Below are 22,388 nucleotides of genomic sequence, written 5' to 3' on the forward strand. Positions count from 1 at the left end.
CGGACTTGTGTTTTAAAGGGATCAATCAGCGGAATCGTTAAACACGATTATCCGTAGTTGAACTTGAACCGCGATGCCTGTCTCATCTTGAACTACGTCTGCTCGAGATTCATGGATTTTTTTGTCACGACTGGAGTCGAGAGCGGATTTTATGTAGCGATTTAAAGTCAGGGACAATGAGGATCGACGAACAGGTGGAATCGAGGGTCGATCTTTGACGTGTGAGATGCATAATTGGTCGTAAAAAATGGGGCAGATGGAACGTTTGTTTGTCGGGTAACCTTTTCTTAGAAATGAGTATCTTTTCAAAAATCGCATAGGGAAGAAGAGATTATTAATTAATTAACCATTATTTTCATCCAATTCGATCGAGTTTTAACAGTAAAATACACACGTACACATTTGAGTGACAATATGAAAAAAATACATTTAAATACACGAAAATCTACAATCTATTCGCCACACACTTCTAACAAATATTTATCTCCACGTTCTTTCCATTTACGTGACCAAAATATTTTCCTCCTTCCAAGTGACACACATTTCGAACGGATCCCTATATCAGCTTCCACACTTCGATAGAACAGATTCCAAGCCGCCATATAAGATCCGCGGTTCTACCGCTTTTTCATGCTGTCCAGATACAAGGCACCAAGTAGATTCCAGGTTAAGATGGGCAAGGTAATGTATGCGTGTGCATAGATGTTCGGCTTCTTCTTCTTCTTCTTCTTCGGGCATGGTGACGCGCTATCACGTTCATCGGCCTTACGGGGGTCGTGTGGAACCCGGCCACCGCGCAACACCGCGCATCAGTTGCAACGTGGAATGCTGTTCCAATGTTACACCGCACCACCTGGTCTTACGAGAGCCGCCATATCGCTGGTGTATACTACTACTACCAACGTCCTCCTCCCATGAAGCGCATGGGAAAGGTAATAGGCCCCGTGTGTAAAGCGATCCCGCGGAAACGAGGGTCACGCTCGCGGTTATTACTTTTTGAAGTGGCGCCCTCTACCAACCGAAAACGTACGAGCAAAAATTTCTTAAAATTGCGGCCCCCTACATCGCCGATTGAATGCGCCGAATGTGGAAAACCATTAGATCGTTCGTTCCACGTCCGACCTAACCTCTACGACGAGAAGGACTCTTGCGTTTCTCACAGCATTCTCATAGTTCAATTTTCATGATGGGGAAATTTATTATTCGTCAGATTTGCCGAGATTTTAACGAGTTTGAGATTGCTGTACAGGTTAGATTCTCTCTCGGAGAACCTTTGATTTAGAAAGCAAACATTTCGCATCGTTATCGCTCGTTTTCTCTATTTTTCCAAAAAACGTTTCAACGGTTTTCTACATCGTTCCTCAACGATTCGTTTGCACAGGTCGATTTTTGCCTACTATGTATGTACGTAGCTCTTACGTAACTACGATCACTTGGCGGGAAACTCTCTCTCTCTCTCTCTTTCTGCGAGATTGCGCTCACCGCGAAAACCAATAATTGCGCGAGAGATTGCAGCCGCGAGGTGATGATGGTAATGGTATATATACGAATCCGTGCAAGATTTTCGACGTGGAACGGTGAGAAGAAAAAGCGATGGAAACCTTGGCGAGGCAAGGCTCGAAGGCTGCGGTGGAGAGAGAGATGGAACGGCGCGGGCAGATATAAGTAGGCGGTCGAAAACATTTGCTTTCTTGCCGGCGAGGGGCAATTTGCGGTGCGCTGCGAATGTTTCATTACCGTGAGGCGCTCCAGCCGAGCTACCGAATTTCGAATGAGCTACCGCCAGCCAGCCCCTGCGCGTCTGTCAGCCGCTGAAGACTCGTAATTGAAATCCGCTGCCTCCGGGATCCGGCTCTCTCTCTCTCTTTCTCTCTCTCAGACCGCAAATCGCGCGAGCAAACACTTTTGTCCCGGACCGGCCGCAATTTGCATCGTTACATTGTGCGTGCGTGCATGTGTGGATTGTGCGCGGAGGGTGGACCGAGGTGAAGGGTTAAGTTAAACACGGAATCTCGAAGGGATGATGAAGAATCAGGCCGAGAGAGGAGATCTTGGGAGAGGTTTTAACTGTAATCGAGTAAATGACGCAGGAATGTCTCTTGGATGGGAGTTAGATCCAAGGTGTATAGGTTAGGTCGTCTAGGTTGGATCGTTTTCGAGGCATTTGGTTCTCGTTGGTTCACGAAGATGAAGCGTGTGTCTCTTTTACTACTTTACTTTTGAGATTAAATTAAATTGAATTAATTGTTATGACGTAAGTGAATGATACAGAACGTGTTCATTATTGATTAGGTTTAAATAGTCGTATAGGTTAGATCATTATTATTATTTAGGACACGAGTGAGTCTTTTATCGTTGAGATTAAATCATATAGGTTATCTTTATATTTCTATAAAACAAAAATCACAAAATCAACGAAATTAAATTTCTCTTAAAATCTTTGCCTAAATCAGAGTCTAACGAATTATTGAAATTATTTTATTAATCACGGCGTAATCGATTAGATCAGTTAGGGTTATTATTATTTAGAACACGAATCAGTCTCCTTTTAGATTAAATCATATAGGTTACCTTAATATTTCTATAAAATTACAAAATTAAATTCTCTTAAAATCATCTCCTCCTTTAAATGTCATCCGATCTAACGAATTATTGAAATTATTTTCTCTGCAAGCTACACCTACAGAAAAGCTGCATCGATTTTTTTCCCCTCCCGGATAGAATCAATCTCCGGCAGCGCACGAACGAAACGCTCTTCGACGATCGATCATCTTTGGTAGGATGTAGAGTATAGATTTCCACAGAGGCGACTCGGTCGAAAGTTGGCACGCGATATTATTAATATCGGCGTCACACGCTTCTCCCCGGATGATGGCGATGGTGGATATTAACGAGTACGGGACGCAGAAAAATTTCCCATTAAGACAGCCGTAATAAACGTCCGGTAGTGTTTGGAGGAGTAATTTAACACGCCGCACGTCGAATGAGTTTGGTCGGATCGCGAGCTTGCAAAATGCAGGTGGCAGAGACGTGGTGGATGAGCCACGAACATCGGACGTCGCTCTCTGAGAGCGGATGTCGGTGGAGATCGCCTGTTTAATACACTCCCCTGGGCTGTGCATCGTCGTGTCGAGCTCCTTCGGAGGTAGATTGAAAATCATTCGTAAAAATCTATCCGCCGAAAGTGCATCCTGCGAAACGGACAGAATGGAAACAAATTCGTCTTGAGAGAGGAAGAGAGAGGCTCGGGATGTTTTAAACGCGAAGGAGGATAACGAGTTTTTGGATGTGACGGTGCGTCTTTGCCACCCAGTCGCAAATTGGGCATTGCAATGAAAAATGTAAGGCATTTGGTTTTTTGATTTAAATTTACACGGTGACGAATAACCGAAATGCATTATGACGCTTTAATTGCGAAGATGGACGGAGGTGAAATTATTATTTCTCGAATTATTTTTAATTTTAATTTTGCTTCGTCAAGTCGAGTCTTGTTTATCGAGCAATTAAAAGAAAAATTATTTCCACGTCATTATTCCATTTTACTTTGTAATCTTCTTTTGTTATTGATACTTGTGTACAATTCTTCCTCTCAGCTTTTCAATTTGTTGTTATGATTTTTCTTTCTTTCTTTTCTTTCTTTCTTTTCTTTTTTTTTTTTATTAAATTTATCTATCTTCTTTACTTCTCTCTCTTTTATTTTCTTTTCTTTTTCTTTCTCTTTTTTCACTTCTACTCGTTCGCAATCTCGTTTCCGCGCTGCAAAGAAGACCACCGTAAACGCATATATTATCATTAATATTAAATTCTCCCAAAACCGTAACGCGAAACGCTATAACGCCAAAATCTCGGCGAAAATCCAGCGGAATCACGAATACAGGGCCGCCGGAATTATGATATAGCGCGGTATTGAACATGATATATGCTTGCTCGAGTGAAACAGCTCCGAACTCGTGATCCCTAGCCGGGGAATGTTTGGTCCAATGGCTCGTCCACTTTTTCTTCTCGTTCAGCGGACCAATAGATTTCCATTCGGTGCAGAGTAACCGAGAAACAGAGAGACTTTCACGGATCAGGTAGTCTAAATTTATGCCACGAGATCGCAGGAAAGACGATTCCATCGATTCCACTAAATTCAGTGGAATTATCATACACGACTCGGGGATTGACGTTCCACCATCTTGTTGTTCGCTGTCTAATCTTCCTCTTCTTCTTAGAAACCGTATAAACGTGCTTTTTTTTTTGAAACGATATCCTGCGACAAAACTGCCTCGAAATTATCGAACGATCGTCCAATAGAGTTGGTTGGTTAAAGGTTTGACCATCTCTTGATGATTTAATTTCCATCGATTCGTAGAAGGATTTTTGATTTTGATGTAAACGTGTTCCCAGAATTGCACTTTCTGTGATGGGGGAAAAAAAATGATATTTAGATTGCAAAAAAAAGAAGAAAAATGTTTTCTCTTCGACACAATTGCTAAAATTAAATAAGTTAATAAAATTAATCAATTCCTTATTAAATCGTCTAATCAAAAACTATCCCTATAATTATTACACGAATCTTACAAAACAGACGATTAACCTCATCGGAATTTATCGAATTTATTCTCATTAAATATTCCACTATTCCTCCCCGAGAAGGATAAAAATCGAAGCGATAATTCGGATCAGACATCCACGTAATCGAAAGAAAGAATCCAAGGAGGGAAGTTAATCGTCAGAAATCGGCGAGCTATTCCTGGATCATTTTCGCCTGATCTCCCGCGTGTTCAAGGGTTAATCCTTGTGAGATATCGTTCCTTCGAAACAGTCACTTCTCTGAAACAGAAAGAGAGGAAAGGACAAGAATAAGAAAGAGCAAGAATTAAAGTTGATGAAAGATCTTCCTGACGGCGATTTATCCTCGTTGGGGTGATGCGATACCGTACCCCAACGTCCACCGGCGGGCGTGAAATATCGTGGCTTATGGGAGTGCCGTGCCCTCACCGTCCAACCAGCGCGGCAACGCTTGAATTTGTAATTCGTAAGTTATTGCGGCGTCGCCCCCTTCTAAAGGGGCCATTACTTTAGCAGCATCCCGTTAAATATCGCCGCGATTACCGTTCCCTTCGCCGCGCACGAATAGAATCCGGGTTTCCCTCTTATTCCCGGAATTATTACGACGAATCGTTAAGTCCTAAGCGTAACTTGTAATCTACCTTTTCACCTGTCTCGAGGAGGGAACCCCCTCGTCTCTCCCGTCACACTTCGATCCTTACTTCTCGCGTTTCGATTAAGTTTCGTTGATTCGTTACCAATTTTTCCTCGATCGCGAGGATCGATTATAGATCGATTTATATTTGTCCTCCAAATGGACAATGGTGTTAAAATGATTGGAGGCTTGAAAAACGAACCTGTTTAAGAATTTATTTATCTTTCCGAATTAAAATCGACGTGGTTCGAGGTGAATTTACTTCATCCCCACGATATATATGTAATCTCGACACATTTGTGAATCTTCCTCGGTGAAAAAGAAGTCCAGATAATTATCTCGCGGCAGGATATTTCTCGCTTCGCCTTCTCGTTTTATCCTTCTAGATCTAAAAAAAAAAAAAAAAGAAAGAAAATATTCATATCGAAGAACGTCATCTCCGGGGCGAGATCTCCAACCACAACACCTCGGCCGAGACCGAAAGAGAGAGAGAGAGAGAGAGAAAGAGCGAAAGCACCAAGTTCTCCCGACTTATCTTCGAAACGTTGGCTCGCAATATAATTTCCGGCGAGAGAAACGTGTTATCGCGTCGAATCCTTGGCGAAAGGCCCTCAACCCCGCTGATTGGCCACGGGTCTTCATTTGCATGCGCGGCTTTCGTTTATTGTACGAACTTACCGTGGAGCACCATATAAGGCACGGCCGCCGGTTCGCCTTTCAGCCTGTCAGCGAGAAGGCTATTGTCAACGACAGATGGACGTCCAATGGGCAACACGTGTTGCATACAACCGGGCATAAGACGTATGCCTACGTGTCCACAGCTCCGGAAAAGAAGACTCCGCGGACTCCCTTTTGTCTTAACGAGAGGGAGCCCCCGTCCGTCCGCAGCCGGGGGAAGAATGCGTGCGCGACATCTGCATTTCTTTTGCGCTGTCGGCCGGGGAAAATACACCGACGAATTCTTCTGAAAATGGAGAACTCGCCGTGTGACCCCTTTCTCCCTCGCATTCCTCTCATTCCTCCCCTCCCTTTCTTCGATTAAAATGAAATGAAAGTGGAAATGGAAGTGGATGAAGATGGTTTTCTTCTTTTTCCTTTTTTCTTTTGTTTCGGGACAGTGGGATGTTTGAGGATGTTGTTTCCCTTTCTTTTTTTTTCTTACCGTGATATTAAAAAAAAAGGGGAGGAGGGAAAGGGAGAATGCAGGTTTCAGGAATTCCTTCCACCGTTGTTTATCTCGCGTGGACACGCGAGAAATTAAGAAACCCCGAAGGACACTGAAAATTTTGGATCGTGTTACCGGCCGATCGCATCGCGTTTCTCGGTTACTGGCTCTTTTTAATTTTACAACATCCCCGCGAACGAAAGATTTTCATCGAATTTTTAATCATATCGTTATCACAACTCTCTCCTCAATTAAATTCCTCTCCTCTTAAATAGAACCTGCGGTAAAAACAGTAGCAGGTAAAAAAAGAAATAATAGAAGATAAAATTCCCGGAGACGAAACCTCGGAGCGAACCTTATCGAAACGAAATCTTATAAAGTTCGTTTCACTCGATCGACAAAAAAGAAAAATTCACGTCCGGCCCGAAAAACCGAAAAAACCCTCTTCTTCCCGATCCGATCCACTCCGCCCGACATCGTCTCAATATCAATTTGTAAAACACAGCTCTTACCGATGCGTTCCACGGGTCCGGTATAATCTCGCGCAATTACGGTGTACAAGCGATACGATTATCACGAAGGGATGGCTAACCGGGAACGGAGATGGAACCACCGATGGAATCCACTTGGAACCCGCTTTCGGATGATCCGGCCAGATACCGTGGGAGGGAAGGAGAGGGAAGCAAAGAATAAAAACGTACAGTAATCGTGGAGCACTTAGTACCATTTCGGCTGGTACACGGGCGAGGTGGAGGCAGGTGGAGGGTTTTGGCTCGTGGTCCAACATGTTTCCCGTACGAAACTGGAAAGGGCCAGGGGGCCCCGTGTTCCAAGCCAACGAGGACGCGCTTTATCGCTCGTCGTCTCCTGGGCGAGCATTTGTCCCTGAGTGCCGTTTATCTCCACCGGTCCCCTTGGTAATGCCTGTAACCTAACACTGTCCTGGACGAGACAGATAATAGGACGAAGGCGTTGGCGAGGTTACCACGAAAACAGGACGACACCGAGGCGAACGAGAGAGGGAGAGGAGAATACCGTATCCTTTACGCCCGGAGAGACGAATACCGAGCTCGTTCCAGGCTCGTGTAATGGATATCAGATGATGGCGGACGATCGGTGTGCGGAGGTGTGTCAGAAATGTTAGCGGGGAAAAACTGGTACCTGTAAATGGTGATCCTTGTTGGCCGAGTCGCGGCGAGATAAACCACCCGGGTCCCGGGTAACGCCTGGGAGGTAAAGGACGTGCCGCGTGTGGATTTCCGTTTTCGATTTAATGAGCGATCGTAAATTGATTCGCCCCGGTGCCGGGGTTATGCCTTTGGATATTGGATATTGGTATTTGGCCAAGGTATCGAGGGTATTTATTATCGGCGGTGGAGGGGGGCCAAGGCATTCTTGGACGTCGGGGACGTGGGGGGCGTAATTTGGTTATACCCCACCAATACTTTCGTCCGCTCTTTGCTAAAAGCTGTCTTCTCGAGGATCATTTTTAAGCTCGTGTTAAAGCGAGTCTCGTAATCCCTTGTAAATAAACATCGAGCGAATTAACTTTTTGATCCTCCGATTGATTTTAACGATGCTTTAAATAATTCGGGAATAGAAGAGTGGAATAAAACAGCAATGGAATTTTTAAATTTCAGGGATATAAGGTATCCTTGCGTAAAAAATAATCCTGTAAAAAAAAAAGACACGGTTACGTTCTAATTTCTCCATCTGCCGTTCCGAGAAACCGTGCCACGTCGAAAAGTGGAATCCGCTTAAGGGAATTTATAAAGAAAGGAAGGGGGAGAGGGAGGAGAGGAAGTTAAAAAGATATCACATGGAATGGTACACAATCGTGAATCGCGCAATCCCGAGGAAGGATATTTATGTACATATTTTTTTCCAGAGGATCCTTCCCTCCCTCCCGGAGGCCAGGATTAAATCCCAAGATTAAGCACGGTGTAACAGATCCGAGGGGATCATGGCTGAGATGAACTTATGCGACTCACGAACGCGAGACGGTCAAATTTAAATGCGTCGTGGCTGGTTCTGGTATCGAGGAGACAGGTCACGTTCGCCTGGGGAATCCTTTTCTGAGATTTCGTTCCGTTCTGGATTTGGTACGGGACGGTTTCGTGTTGGCCGGAACACGAGTGTGCCACGAGTTGAAAACCAAGGAAATATGTAGCAGCATTAATCACAGCCAATGGAAAACGTCGTTGGACTCGTCAGGACGTTTTGAAAGCGATGCGTTTTAAATGAAAATGGCCGATCGACGAACAATGGACGTTTCTATTTAGTCCTGGGAATGGAAAACAACCTTATTCGAGATACGTATCGTGATTCTTTTCAAGCTCGGGCTACGTGTCGAGTATTATATTGTTCTTTTCACCGCCTTTCTGCTCTGGAAGATAATTTTTTCTTCTTCTTCCTCCTCTTCTTCTTCTTTTTTTCTTTTTTTTTTTTCTAAACGATGAATTAAACATTTAGGAAAGAAGGGAAGAATTTCGGTGAATAATTCAACCTATTCAACCGAAGTTTATTTATGAGAGTGAAATTGAAGAGATCTAATAATAGATAATAAAATAAATTGAAAAAGTTCAATATTTTGACGAAAGAAGCAAAGTCTTCGAATATTTCGATATTCGAAAACACCTGTCGCGTCGATCCTCCAACGTTTCCTTTTCCCACCCGTTCGATCATCCCGATGATCGAAAAGGAGAAACCGCATACAGAAAAAAATCAAATCTTTATCATACCACAAAAGTCAATCTCTCTCATACTATCAATCGACTCGTTTAACCGAATCGATTCCCTTGGGGAATATACATTTCCTTTTTCTTTCCTTTCCTTTTTTTCTTTTTCCCCAATTTCTCTTTAGAGGGGATAAGATTTCCTGTTTACAGGGGTCTCATTAAAGGCCGATGCGCAACGAGGAATAAGGTACATCGCGACAGGTGCTTCGTGGTCGGGCAGATAAACTGAAACTCGAGATCAAACCTGTTAGTATCGAACGCAAAAAGGAGAGGATCTTTAATACTCGAATGACGTTGCATGAACCGCGGAATGCAGTATATATTCCACCTCGTTCTAATCCTTCTCGTGCGTACAGGATCCCAAGCACTTTACGATCGATTACGCATCGTGCCGATGATGGATCACGTGTAGGATGGACAACAGTCGATTCAGCGATTATTTATCGTTGATCGTGTCTGTTTCGTTGGATTTGAGATAGGTTTAAGACAGAGTTAAGCAAGTACGTAGCGGTCAAGGATTTCTGTCAAATGATATAATTCTAATGGTTAAATTATTGAATGTAAGAAATATACGATTATTTATGCACGATCTTTGTGTCTAAAATCGTTTATAATTTTAAATTGATTTGATTTTTACGGATAGATAATTTTTGGTTTTTTTACTATTAAAAATTTTTATACAAATATGATGAGACTGATATTGTGTTATTAATATCTACGATGAATATCAGAAAATATTACTTATTCTGTACAAGAACAATATGGCGTACGATTCAAACAGATTCATTAACCAGTTATCTAAATGCAACGGTACATTCGATATTAATGAACTAACTGTATTCGGGATATTTCATATACATACATACTTTCCAATTAAATCAACTCGTTCCTGGTATTATTCCAATTTTACTAAATTTACGTTCCACTGTAAAATAACCATTTCTATTCATCAACCAATCAAATTGCAAATTGTTCAGATTTCTAAAGCAAGTCAATTCCATTTCATCTTGCTCAATGTACTTCTCGCCATCTTCTTCTCAAACTTCACAAACAACTAAATTTTTCATATAATATTTAAGAAAGAAAAGAAAAGAAAAAAATAAAATTTTCTTTCAAGCTTTTCTACAGAATTTAATTAGGAAAAATTCTCTTTCAAAATATCTTATCAACATTTCATTTTTTTATAATTCGGGAGAATTTACCATCGAATTTATTATTTAAATTATTCATCGTTTTATGATTCGAAAGAACGAGGAAGAAATTTTGCGAGCTTCCACTGGAAGATCAATGATGATCGATAAAATTCTCGATCGTTTAACAGAGATCGCGATCACGAAGAGTCATCTGATAAAACTAATGTTATCTTCGAGGATCGCGACCGATTCGTTTTCCGAAGTCTTATAATCTCGAGCGAAACAGCCAGCGAGAGATTCCGATATCAAATAATTAATCGAGAAGAAACATTTAATTTATAGCCATCTCATCGTGCGAGCTGTGGAAAATTCTTTCCGCGTATCAGATGCCACGATGCTTGTGTAAATTATTGCGCTAATTAGAAGACATAGAAATTTCTTTCTTTTTTTTTTCTTTTTTCTTCAGAATTTTTTTTTCGAATATGAAAAAGACTGTCAAGTTTAGAATTTTGCATAAATTAGGAAAAATTATGTGCTCTCTATGCGGATATGGAGTTATCAAGGAATTCTAGAAGTTGCTATTTTCATTTTTTCTTATTTTGTGAATAGTTTCATTATATTTATATTTTATTTTATATATTAAGAATAATCAAGTACGACAGTCAAAGCTAATTAATCGTTTTTCTGTCTGATATTCTTGAATCATCTTGATTCGATGAAGTGATGTGATGTGCCAAATTCGATTACTTTACAACTATGAATCAAACAGAAAACAATTGCGTTCTCCTAGTTGAAGGAGCCGTTGAGTTGGATTTTATGTCCTCGTACCGATTAGTTGTAAAATCATCGCACAACTTATTGGCGACAAGGTTGTCGAGATGAGGTAACAAAATATTGAAGTGAACCGTGGTTGATGCATTTGATGTGTGTGCACAGGTTAAATATCTGGTTACACGCGATGAAGAGGAGAAAATATAGCGATAATTATTTCTGCAATACTGCAGAACATTTAGAATTTTTAATTAATTCAATGATATTTTTTTCAATTGGTATCAAATTTTAAAAAGATTTTGGTGAAATTGTGCAACGTATAATGAAATATACGTACGTGAAAAATTTATGTTATCGTGTTTAATCGTCAGTAAGCATCGAGAAGAAGTACACATCAATATACAAGCCACGGCTATCATGTTGAAAGGCGGTATGCAAGAAGTAAATAAATGGTCGTTAATAATTAATACTTCGTTCGATTATGGTCATCGATTTTTTTCTTCATAACGAGTAATTTATTGCTGGTTGTAAATTGTCTAAGGGTAGGGTTTCAAGAATTTATGATGAAAATTTGTACGAAGCTCTCGATTTCCACCAACGGAATTCATTAATGTAAATTATTGTAATAAATTTAACGAAGAAAACAATTTTTCGATTAATCTATGTAAAAAAAAAAAAAAAATTTAATGAATCGCGCAATATAAATTTTAAAAATATAATTATCATATAAAATGAATTAAATTGTGCGTATTGATGTGAAAATTTTTGAATAACTCAATTTAATGAAAACGAGTAATTAGCATTTAATTGATATGCACACAATACGCGTTCTTCGTGAAGTTTCTTACGTGTATCTTTCGCACATCTTGCATATTTTCCACTGCTCTGCGATGCAAATGTGATACTGCACACCATACTTCATAATTTCTTCTTTAACCTCAGGCATCTTGAGATTCTAGCACGTGATAACATTCGTAATGCATCAAAGAGTATGCGGTAAGTGAACTCGGTGGTTCCGGACCAACGTTCTTGCAACACTTGAAAGAATCTGAATTTCTCGTTAAACTCCACGTCGTGAATTCACGATGAATTTAATATCCGGACAAACGATAATTAATGAAATCTGATTGTCAGCTGAATTCCGAATATCTAATTATTCAAATTTCAAATATTCCGTTAAAAATGAATCGTATTTCTGGAAATAATTATTAATACGTATAATAATGGATCAAAGGTTCGATATTCATTATTCTCCATCCTTCTTCCACTTAATCATTTTTTCATTAAACTTTTAAAATTAAACTCGTCATTTAAAATCAAAATTGAGACAATTTATCATAATGATTTCCTATAATCGTATAAAAATATTAATTGAAATTTCATTATTTATTTTCTTCATTATTGGTTCCCCATCTTTCTAAAAATTTCCATTCTTTCATTACATTTCTAAATTTAAACTCGTCATTTAAAATTAAAATTAAGATCATTTATCAAGTCATAACAATTTCCTATAATTCTATAAAAATATTGATTAAAATTTCATTATTCCACTTCTTCCTAAAATTCACCTTTTCAGAAAACAAAATATTTCTTCTTTTCTCAGCAAATCCCTAGATCCGAGTAAAAGAAAGAAAGGAAAAAAAAAAGGAAGCGTTTATGTCACCTATTCCTTGCTTGATACTTGACACCCGGCTAGAAACTGTCGCGCCAGGCGTGAGGTCGCATCCTGCCATCGGTTCAGAAACGTTGAGAAACGCTTGGAAACGATTGAACGCGGCTTCCACACTCGCCACCCTGGTGACAGATCGGAAACGGACCTGTGGAGTGCGTCGACTCGATAATGGCAGTTCCCAAAGTGGCTCGCGGCATTCGAGTACCCGGAAACCTTCGATTGCCTCTCGATAAATGACGGCGAAAGAAGCGCTTCCACACGTGACCACTTGAGATATTTCGCAAGTTCCCTTTTGCCTCGGATTCCACCGCTTCCTTCTCTGTCGTCAGGGGAAAAAGGAACCGACCTGTGCCTGTAGATTCTCCACTTCGAGTACTTCATTGTCTCCGGACAACTTGGTATTTCCTTTAACACGTTTCGATGGAGCGGATGAAATACTGACAGCATATGTTTCCCCCCACTCTCAAAAAAAAAAACTATTATCAAGTGATCGATTGTCGTAAGAAGAGCTGTTCTCGTTGAGTCGAATTTGTCAGTTGAGAAATGCCAGACAGCAATTAAGGAATTATACCTCTTCTATGGAATTGAACACTTTTGAAACAAATTTGGAGAGATAATTTCTTTTAAAGAATTAGAAAATATTCGGAAAATTTCCAATTCTCTTTCTCAATTCTCAGTGATCGAAAAATTAAAAACTATTTTTTCCATATCAATCAGAATTGGAGAATGTTCGAGAAAAATGTTGAAAATCTGTAAATCTAAGGGAAACGAAATTGGCAATCCCCGTTCCTTCATCCTCCTCGAAATTAACTCGGTACCCAGAACCGAAGCCTCTCGAAAAGAAAGAGAAATCTCATCGCCGTGCGAAATACGAAAACGATGGCCAACATATTGGCGCCGTTGTAACAAATGGAGGATTCCGCCCACGTAGCCCCACTTCCTGTTTCAAAACGTAACCAAAGGATATTTATCTATTTCTCGAGAACCCTTGCCTAAAGCAACACCTAACGCAACGAAAAGGGGCGCCTACAGAAACCTGTGTATCTTCCTGCACATCTACTTGTCTAAAATTCAAAACATATCCCCCCGTCCTGTTCCAAACTTCGTGCCAGGATATAGGAGTTTACAAACTACCTGCACGTCCCGTTCGAATACCGGGATCTCTGACACTCTTTCCAATTCTTATCTCGTGACATCCTCTTCCGAAGGATCCTCCGTTACGACGCAATCCTCTTCACGCTCTCTCAGAGTTATCGCTTTCTCTCCCTCTCTCTCTCTGTCTCTCTCTCTTTCTCTTTTCGACTTTTTACCTGGGGAGAGCAGCTGGCGCGATCGAATCGTTGATTGGTCGGGTGACGAATTGGGTGTGCGTCTTACGGTTTTTTTATGCTTTTAACGTCGAGTTGGAACGGTTCGGATTCATCGTTTAGCCACCCTGGGTGAAAACAAAATTCGTCACGACTGGTTATTGTCTCTCCCGTTTATCCTTTATCTCTTTTATTATCTTGGATGGGGATGGAGTCTTCTAGTGTCTTTCTTAATTTGAAATTTTGAAGTGGAAAAAAAAAATAGCGATTTTTGTAACGATTTTCGATTAACTTTCTTGTTCTGCTCTTCGTTATTTCGTTCGAGATTTCTCAATCTGCTGTACATTTCGGAAATTCGAATGTCTCAATGTCACGGAATTTACATTTTCTTCCCCGCTACTTGACAGTTATCTTCCCACCTATCTTCAATGTCTGAATTTCTTCACCGACACCTCTCAATAATCCCGGAAAGAATTTTCCAATAACCGTGCGAGTTTCGATTTGAAAGAATTTTTTTTCTCAAGTTTACACACAAGGAATAAAGAAACAGATCCTTCTTCGTGAACGATTTCTCCAAGAAAAATATTCAATAGGATAAGAAAGATTCACACAGTATCCTTCCAGACCAAGTATCCTTCGACAATCAGAATCCACTACGGTTAAAGCAAAAGGAAGAGAAAAGTTTCTCGTTAAATGGAAAATGATCCGGACAAACAGAGGGATGGTGAAATATTACCATTATTATTTCGCGTCCAGCAAAGAGCAGACATCCTTTCCAGAGCATGAGTACAATTTTACGAGCGGCCTCGTCCACCCACGTGGCCCCCATTTAATATTCTTCCTCTCCGCCTCTCGTATTTTCACGCGAACTGTTACCAAAACTGGATCAATCCTGGTCGGATTCATTCATCTCTCCCCCCTCCCTAAATCTCATTTTCGACGTATCCGCGCGGTGAGAAACGATCCCATTATTAATACGAATCGTGTCTACTGTTCCACACCGTGCCCCATAATGGAACGATGATCGTGGGGCACGATGGTGCTGCGTGCTCAATCCTTTTCTACACCCGCCAACTTTACGAGCGGATTATTCAAACGCCCACAGGAAAGGAACGGTGGCGTTCTCTTTCTCTCTCTCTCTCTCTCTCTCTCTGCACCCCTACGCCGCTACTTATTTTCGTGCTTACGCAGATGGCGGAAGCCATCGTGGTCTCGAGGGTGTACTCGTCGTTCAGACGAGGTTGAGAAACATTTCGGTGACTACGCGTCCCGCATTAGAATTCAGATTTAAACGAGGCTCGTTGTAAGCGATGTAACGCCTCCAACTTCGTCATAGTGCGGGGTTATAGCCGCGATTTTAATTGAAAATTTTGTTGGAAAGTTTGAGGGGAAATTGATGGCCGCTACGCGCCGAGAATACGTATAAATATAGCATAGAGAGGAGGCGAGAAGAGGAAAGGAATTATTCGAAATAACGAATAATAATTAAATTAAATTGGACAAAAGCGGGACACGTATAGACATATGATTGAACAAATGATACGAAAATGATATTTTATCAAATCTTCCAAAATTCGAATACCAGCCTATTCATAGTCATATTTACAATCGCAATCTCCTAATGAGCCTAATCTCTACTGCAATTAACGCAATCCAGAATCGACTACTCCATCGATAAGTGTATCCTGAACCTTCACCTTCGCCGATCAACCCACAGATCCGCGAACCAGTCCGCTCATAACCACCCCCATAACCCATCTCGGAGATCCCGGTAATAGAAAGATCAAGGAGGTCGCGCGCGTGATCCTCGCAGCCGTATCTCTGCTCGGCCCACGCGATCGCCTGCGAGTCGCGCGCGACCACCAGTCTCTCTTTCTCCCTCTCTCTTTCTTCCTCTCTTCCTTCTTCTCTCCTATTTTCGTAGGAAGACGGATGTCAGGAGGCGAGAAGATCCCCGTGAGATCCATGCCCGTGTCAAGACACGGCGGAACGACGCGGATAGCCATGGCTGGGGACACGGAGGGTGCGAGGCGAGGATAGCATACCGAGGAGGAACGGGGTTGGAACACGTCCGGAACGGAGGGAGAGAGAAAGAGAGAGAGAGAGAGAGGGAGCGACACCCACGCAGGTGGGACCACACACGTCGGCCCCGTCATTTGTTGGACACCGCATGGGCATGTCGTGTTCCACGGACACGGGGTACACAGCATTGTACACTTCTTGGCGCTGTCCCGCGGCGTGTCGTACCTCCACCACGGCCCCGTGCAACTTTATGGTCCGGGCGGATTGCGTGCGACTCGAATAGACATCGACATACAGCGCCGCGCGTCAGACGTGAACTACATAGAGAAAGAAAGAAAAAGGAGAGGGGAGAGAGAGAGAGAGAGAGAGAGAAAGAGTGGTTCCTCTCGACTCTCGGGGAAAGGCAGATCGAGTATTGGGTGTAATTGGAGGGTGAGATATACGAGTGGTAAGGGTTTGATGAATGGGAGTGTTGGTCGAGCGTGATGGTTCTTGGGTGTCGTTTTTTTTAATTAGAATGAACAGGATGTGCGGTTGGATACACGGTTGTTGGCCGAGTGATGGGGGGTAGTCGGTTTCGCTTCAGGGTAATTTTTGGGTGGATCAGGGGTGGGGTGTTAGGGAGGTTGATATATTGTCGCGTTTGCCACGCTTTGTACTTTTTTACTTTGTAGATGAATTGATAGATGAATTTTGAGTTAGAGGGGCGAAGACAGCCTTCGAAATTTTCTCTTGTTTTGGTTGGTCGTTATAACGTATTTATTATTTTTTTCTTGCACGGTTCACGATTAAGCGTCTGAAAGATAGATTTTGAGTTAGAAAAGAAGGCAGTCTTTGAAATTTTCTCTTTTTTTGGTTATAAAGTACTTATTATTTTCTTCTTTTTTTTTTTTTTTAAGGTGCAAGATAGGAACAAGTACACGCTATACAGTACGAATTGAAACTTAATTATTCAAATAAGAAACGAATTTTTTTCTTTTCTTTTGGTTCACAATTCCCTTCTCTGTACCAATTTCTGAGATCATTGAAATAATTCCGCGCTTGATCGAGTGAAATCATGCGATCCCGCTACTACTTGAGAAGAAACGCGAGAGCAAAAGAAGAGAAACTTTACAAGCGGATGGAAGGAGCAGCCTTGAAAGTGGGGAATGTAGCGAGATGGATGCACACGAAGAGAGTGCCGCGCGCAAGCTTGACCCCTGGGATACGTTATTGATGGTGCTGCACCGAGAATAGTGACTAGATGGTAATTTTCGAGAGGGACAAAAAGAAACGATGATATTGCATACGCTGAGCGTTCCCGCAGGATCAGCTTTTTGACACGTGTGAAAAATGCTCAGGATCAGCTGATCAGCCGATTTTCAGAGATATAATGATCGATAATTCGAAGAAGAAAGATAATTGTATTTATTATGCTCGATCTAACCTAAAAATTTGAAATTGATTATATTTCGAATAATAGTTTATCAATAATTCAAAGAAAGTTACATAGAATTCCATAGTAAGGTGAATAAGATTGTACATTTGCATGTGAATGTTCCATCGGTTTGAATTGAAATACGATTTTTCCACTCCAATTCTCAGACTTCCATCTATTTCCAAAATTGGAAAAGTTCCTTTGTGGTTGACAGTTTTGAGGAGCTTCGATATACGAATTTTCTGGATGGCATAGGGGCACTGAAACAGGATAAAGTGTATTGAATTTGGTGCGATCGTATTGTCAGATAATAAAAAATAATTCCAGATTCTTCAAAAAGTAATATTGTTGGATCCAATAGTCTTTCCATCGATATGAAAAAGAAGAATACAGCAAGTTTGGATATTATCTGATTCTGAAATTACAAAGCAAAGAAGAAATTTAATTATTTCTTTGCATCTCGATAAAATGGAATGAAAGAATCATCGGATATAGTTAGCTCTCGTTACTTTGAACCCAACGTTTTCGCTTGACAAACGAGTCACGAATCCTCCTTCGATAAAGCGGACGATTAAATTCAACAGAAATTAAATTAAGTTAAGAATCTTCGTTTTTTCAAATTCGCCTTTTTCGGCCTTTTAAAATGCAGTTTGCTCGGATTCCATCATTTTATGAGGCGATGTACGCGAGAACAATGGCCAGACGAGTCGAATAGAAGTCGAGGGAAGATCAGAAGCGATCTCTTGACGCTGATAAAATCGAGAGTGACGCCGCTCTTTAACGTCTAACGCGCATGAAATTGCGCGGTCCCTGTGTTAAATTAAACACGCCACTGTTGAAATACATGCGGCTTCCCTTCTAAACAATTACAACAAATAAATTGAAAATACTGAAAAACGCGTGAAATTTTTATCTTTCTGATGATCGTATTATTTAAAAATACTATGATAAATCATAGAAAGAAAAAAAAATAATTCATGATTCAAAATCCAAAAAAATACTCGAACCCACCAAGATTCAATCAAAAAAAGATTAATTCGAAGAGTTCCACGTTAAACTTCCACTCCATTCCAAAAAAAAAAGAAAAATCTCATCTTCGAGACACCTTTTCGCGAGTCTCTCCACCACCATCCCTCTGGAAATAGGAAGACGTAGGGACCATTCCGGATATATTTAGTAAATTGGGACATAAATTCCGTCCCCCTTCAAAATCCCGAGGAATTTCTGTGGATGGAATGCGGCAAAGGATTGGACGCGTAAAAAGCGTAAGCCAGAAGCGTCCTCCCCTCTCGTCGGAGGGGTGGAGCAGAAATGGAGGACCCCCTGTTTCACGGTTCCCCCACGGCAGCTCGATCAAAGTCGACGGAAGACCGGGAGCGATCGTTCGCCGATCCATGCACGAGATATCCATCTACAATGATGTTAAGGACCGAAGGACCGGGGCATTTGTAATCCAGCGAGAGGCTCGCGACCCCGTGGAAGGGGCCCCGGGCCCAATTTATATATCGCGTCCCCGAGACGTGGCCGATTAATCCTGAGGGAGTCGCGGGACCACCCAAGTGTGGCTGACACCCTTTCGCCCCTTATGGGCGACGCCTCGAAATTTGGGCCCGGGCTTAACTAAAACGCACCACGTTCCAGCTGCCGCCACGATTCTACACCACTTCTTCTTTTAGGGGGATCGGCTTTAATCGGGAGGCCCACTTGGACGTCGCGTGCTCGCGACGAAAGGAAACGTCAGAGTTCTAGGTTTGACGGGTTGGGGAATTGGGATGATGGAGGTAGAGATGGGTTTCGAATCGTTTTTCGACGAGATTATGGGAGGTCTGAGATTTTTTTTTTTTTGGGTGAGATTTCTTGTTTTCTCTTTTTGCTCGCGTTTGTGGAGGAATTGGGAGGGAGGGCAGGCGGATAGGAGATTGATTCCTTCTGGAATTCCGTGGAATTGGATCAGAGTTAAGAGTTAATTTTCGGTATTACAAATTTTCTTATCGAATAATTCTGTTCCAACGAATATAAATATAAAATTCGTATTGTAACTTAGTATATATCTCTAGATTTTGAAAAGAATTTGATGAAATAAAATAATGCTTATTAAAAGCAAATTTTCTCTAATTTGATCTAACGCAATAAGCCTCTTTTTCCAAAGTTTCAAAATAATTCCAAAGAAATCAGCATTGTTCGTTGTACGATATATAATACCGGTACGGTCCAGCCACGGTCAACAAAATTAATAATAAAGAAAAAAAAGTAAGCGAGGAACCGAGTTGAAATTGATACGTCTCCCGTTGATTTTCGCAGGGAGAGAACACGCTTCCCACCTACGATCGGGACGTCATTATGATAATATTTCGCTGGCCCACGACTTTTTTCTCATTACGCCATCCAGACGCGGGGGGTGGGGGTGGGTGGAGGGCGCCTTGGTCCCGTCCGCTAATTTGAATATTGAGTTGCGGGGGTGTCGGTAACGGGCAGCTGCACAACTCGCATAAAACATAAAACGTCTGTGGAAGCATTTCGCATCTCTCCCGGGACGGAGGGAACGTGGGTGCTCGCCTCGAAGAATGCACACGCGCGCGCGCCAACTCGAGACCAAGTCAAGATCCAACGACGCCCCGAAGACAAAACGCGCTCGCGTGTCCCGAACAAATTCCTCGAAGCGAGTCTAAACTCGTTTGCTGCTTTGATGGACGAGAAACAACGGCCAGATGCTCTTGAAAGGTCCACTTGACCGCGAAGTGGAGAGAGAGCCACTCCGGTGTGAAAATTCGCCGTACGATTGCGGTTATAGTGGAACTTTTTTTTTCTATCTTTTTTCTTTTATTTCTTTCTTTTTTTTTTTTTTAACAACTTGTCGTGGATTTAGTGGCGTTGAGAAAACCTCTTCAACATTTTACGCGAGATAGAGTTGAATGGGATATATCGAAGGGATTAAAAGAGAGAATAATTTAAAACGTGTTAGAAAATTTTAAAGACGTTCATTTATATTTTTGCATCTATTAATGTCTAGCAATGTCTTGTGATTTAAACATGAAAAATCAGTCTTAAAAAAATCAGTCTGATTTTTAGGATTTCTATATTATTACATAGTAATTTTGATAATATTGTATAAAATATTCATTGGTAATTGTAACTTTTTTTTTTTTAGTAAGACAAAATAAGTTTCTAGATAACTTATATGTGCTGTAGGTTAAGGTTAGGCTGGGTTTATCTATAGATTAATCAGTTTTTCTGGTTTGTAATATAAGACTGTTTGAAAGACATCTTTGTAAGCTTTGTAGGAGGTTATCACAGATATCTTTGAAATGTCCATTAGATGTCACTGTACTGTTTGAGAGAAGACGCGTTTGTTGAGAGGGATATCGAATATAGATGGCAGTCATGACTTGATATTTTAACGAATACAACGGTTAATTAGTTGTATTGTCAATTTTCATCTTTCACTTTACATTTTTTATTTTGGAAATTACTGAAATATTATTTAAATAAAATTAAATCAAACACTAGATTTAAAACGTATCTCTTAATATAAAATTCTTTTGAAATTTTTCAACTTGACATATCAAATGCATCATGATATATATTTTAAAAAAAAGAATAATAAAACATTGAACCAATGAAAGGCTTTCAAGTGCTTTTATCAACGACACAATCATGCCAAGCTCGTTTTATCGAGAGTTAATCGAATCATCGATTAGTGAAATTGGCATTCATTTTTACGAGGTGTGGCTAATCGACACCTTCGAGGCCCATCGCGTCTTAATGCTTCTCATCAAACCTGTTCGAACTCCAACACTGGCACACAATCACACGTATGTGTAGGAACATTCTATGCATTATGAGGTCAAAGTTCGACTAACCATCCAGTCTTCTAACTATATACACCTGTTCTTTCAGACCTTTCCAAGAAGAAAGAAAAGGAAAAATCGTCGTGAATTTTAAGAATCACTTCTATCTTTCTCTTAATATTTATCGAATAATATAACGCGTCAATCACGTTTGTCTTAAAAGCAAAACTTGTCTTTTTATCTTTTCTCGGTTGTACGGGTTGCTAGAGTTTAAGACGATTGAATTTATACAGATACAAAGTGAAAAATTTCATATTTCAAATCAATTTTTATTCGATAGAATTTCAAAAAAAAAATAATGAAAATTTCTTAACTTTTCTAAACTCTTTCGTAATCTAATTTGTCGTAAACAATGATACTTCTGATTCACATTTACGAAAACAAATTATTCGTTATATCTACAATTACAAGGATCAAAACTAACCCAGCTACGTTTTTCTTATCGAAAACCCTCGATATCCTAACCTCACTTTTAACACAATCCTACGACATACATCTCAATTACAACTCCATCATCCATAATAATTAAGAATCAAAATCTGCAAGTTATCGTCTCACTTTCAATTCCAGGACTATTAGAATTCCCAGAATCCAATAATCTCCAGATAAAAACGGAATCTCTTGAAACTGGTCCCTTGAAACAGAAAAAAAAACCGTAAAATTCCTCATAAATCTCGTTCGATCGAATTCCACGAAATAGAAGAAACTGTGTGCGCTGTCCCAACAACACCGGAAGTCTACGTTGCGAAACCGGGGAGGACCAGGTGAGACGGACCAACCACAGGCTCGCGCTGGATCGACCTCGATTCCGGTAAGGCCGCGCAAATATTATTCCCGGTGCCCGGTTGTCCGCGGCCTCCCTAAGCGATGATACGGCTTTTGTCGTGAAAGGATTCCCACAAAGGGCCCAATCATTCAGCCCGGAACGTAATGAATGGGCAGCATTTACATACGAAGATGGCGAGTATCTTATTACAAGGGGGAGCCAAAGGGGTGGGGTGGGTTGGCGGCTCCGTTCGGTTCAACCCGCGGCGAACAATGCGCGACCAAGGTGGTCGCGAAGGTAATGCCTCGGACGACGCGTTGCTGAAGACATGATTAACATCCGTTAATAAGATGGATGCGCG

The 22,388-nt window shown here is 41.0% G+C and overlaps 1 protein-coding gene across 3 annotated transcripts in view; it reads right to left on the reverse strand.

Annotated features, from left to right (window-relative positions):
* Positions 1 to 16,833: 16,833 nt before the first annotated feature.
* LOC108004018 (uncharacterized) overlaps positions 16,834 to 22,388 on the reverse strand; it is a 340,152-nt gene continuing 334,597 nt past the window's right edge. For all 3 annotated transcript variants that reach the window (XR_009832502.1, XR_009832501.1, XR_009832503.1), the window contains one exon: positions 16,834 to 17,673. The gene's annotated coding sequence lies outside the window, so the exon portion shown is untranslated. The remainder of the gene's footprint in view (positions 17,674 to 22,388) is intronic.

The sequence above is a fragment of the Apis cerana genome, linkage group LG13 (genome assembly GCF_029169275.1).
Source record: "Apis cerana isolate GH-2021 linkage group LG13, AcerK_1.0, whole genome shotgun sequence".
NCBI classification, from domain to species: Eukaryota; Metazoa; Arthropoda; class Insecta; order Hymenoptera; family Apidae; genus Apis; species Apis cerana.